The sequence below is a fragment of the Nematolebias whitei genome, chromosome 7 (assembly GCF_014905685.2).
Source record: "Nematolebias whitei isolate Nwh7 chromosome 7, NemWhi1, whole genome shotgun sequence".
NCBI classification, from domain to species: domain Eukaryota; kingdom Metazoa; phylum Chordata; class Actinopteri; order Cyprinodontiformes; family Rivulidae; genus Nematolebias; species Nematolebias whitei.
The window spans coordinates 50020724-50023136 of record NC_056504.1 but is presented as its reverse complement, the minus strand read 5'-3'; positions in this window follow the sequence as shown (position 1 = coordinate 50023136).

Sequence of the window (2413 nt, the reverse complement as noted above, 5' to 3'; positions counted from 1 at the left end):
CAGAGGAGGAACCATCAGGGAGTAGAACCATCTCAGAGGAGGAACCAGAGCTCAGCTTCCAGTTCGTTCCTGAAAGTCCAAATTCTTTCTGATCGAGAGCCGAGGTTCAGTTCTCACCTTAACTCATTAGCGTTGAGCCTGTTTCATTGTGGCATTCCTGTAAATAAGAATCAAAGAATTAGCATTTTAAATAAGAATAAAAATAATTAGCATTTTAAATAAGAATAAAAGAATTAGCATTTTAAATAAGAATCAAAGAATTAGCACTGGATACGTGTTAAAAAAAGTTCAGTTTGGGTTCTTCTTCCAGCATCAGAACCTGAGAACAAAGTTCTTAAAGCTGATCCAGCATCGTGATGGATTCAGTCTTTAACTGTCTTCAGCGTCAGAGGTGAAACTTTATTTTTTAAAACAAGTTTAGTTCCAAGACAAACAGATTATTGAGCGTCTGCACCCAGACTGAGTGAAGGACAGGCGGGCCGGACCGGACCGGACCACCCAGCCGGGATGACCTCGGTGTCTCTGACAGCTGAGGAGCTGCTGCTTAAAGTCAAGGTCAAGGCCCGCACAGAGACTGACCTCTGCTTCCTGTGTGTGTGTGTGCTTGTGCGTGTGCGTGCGTGTGTGTGTGCGCGCGTGTGCGCGTGCGCGTGCGTGTGTGCGTGTGTTCTGGAGGAGCTTTGCTCTGAAACGTCCCTCTGGGAAAGAGCTGCTGCTTTTAATCCAACATGATTAGCATCAGAACCGTCTGCAGCTGAAACTCGACTGAAGCTGCTGCGAAACAACAAAATGTTTTATCAACACGTATCTTTTTTATCTTCGAGCCAAATATAAAAACAAACTATTAAATTTTAAATCTGATGGATAAAAGCGCCAAATTTTCTGCAAGATTAGAGCCCAGTGGGCAGAATACAGATGGAACCAGAACAAACGGACACTTCCTTCATAGAACGAGATGTTTTTCATTCAGCCTTTGTTTCTACAGGTTAGTCTCATCCAGGATTAATTTACAGACCGGGACCTGAAAATGAGACGTAAAACCTGGAGAGGAAAAGTGGAACTAAGAAAAACCACAACGAATAAAGATCTGGAAACATTGAATGTAGCAGAAACGGGGACCCTGAATGCATCCCAGCTCTACAGGGACTGAGACCTGACTGGGTCCACCTGTTTCCTTCCAACAGCTTCATGATGTCATGTAACGATGCTTTAATCTGTGGTTCTGAAAGTCTGATCCAGAACTGCTCTGTGGGCCCTGAAACACCAATTACATGAGCTCCACAAATAAAATGCAACTGAACTTATTGCTAAAGGCACATTTTTCTAAACGATTTAAAACTAAATAAAAGCAGAAGTCATAAATGGTCTGTTGGTCCGATGGACGGCCTCTGCCGGGTCTTTAGGGCTGTATTTGGGCCGCAGTGGACCCCGTGTTACACCTGACTGGTCCATGATGGTTTGTAGCTGCTCCTAACTTCCACAGTGAAGTGGTTTTTGTACCCTGGGCTTAACTTGAACCATACGTGAAGTTAAACTTCCAGTCTGGTGTGACATCTGGTGTCAGAGAGGTCATTATCAAACACTGGGTCTGAATCCAAGATGGCCGACACATTTTATACATGAAAACTGGCTAAACTCTGTAAAATTAATGACACAACTCTTTATTCTTGTTTGAGTGGTTGTTTAAAACGATCGGAAAGGGTGGATTGATCTTCAGGTCGAGGGTGAGGTTCTGCCTCTAGTGGAGGAGTTCAAGTATCTCTGGGTTTTGTTCACAGCGAGGGAAGAATGGAGCGTGAGACCGACAGATGGACTGGTGCAGCATCTGCAGTATTGTGGACTCTGTGCCGGTCCGTTGTGGTGAAGAGGGAGCTGAGCTGTAAGGCAAAGCTCTCTGTTTACTGGTCGGTCTACGTTCCTCCCCTCACCTCTGGTCATGAACTCTGGTAGAGACTGAAAGAATGAGATCGTGGATCCAGGAGGTTGAGATGAGTTTCCTCTGCAGCTGGACTCTCCCTTAGAGACAGGGGGAGAAGTTCAGTCATCAGGAGAGACTCGGAGTAGAACCACTGCTCCTCCACATCCAGAGGAGACAGTTGAGGTGGTTCAGTCATCTGGTGAGGATGCTTCCTGGCTACCTCCCTAAGGAGGTGCTTCAGGCATGTCCGACTGTGAGGAGACCCCGGGGGAAGACCCAGGATACAGTGGAGAGACTAAGAAAACTCCCAAAGATTTCCCTCTGACAGTCCCGGTCTCTGATGGTCCTTGTCTCTGATGGTCCTGGTCTCTGATGGTCTTTGTCTCTGATGGTCCTGGTCTCAGACGGTCCTGGTCTCTGATGGTCCTGGCTTCTGATGGTCCCGGTCTCTGACGGTCCCGGTCTCTGACGGTCCCGGCCTCTGACGGTCCCGGC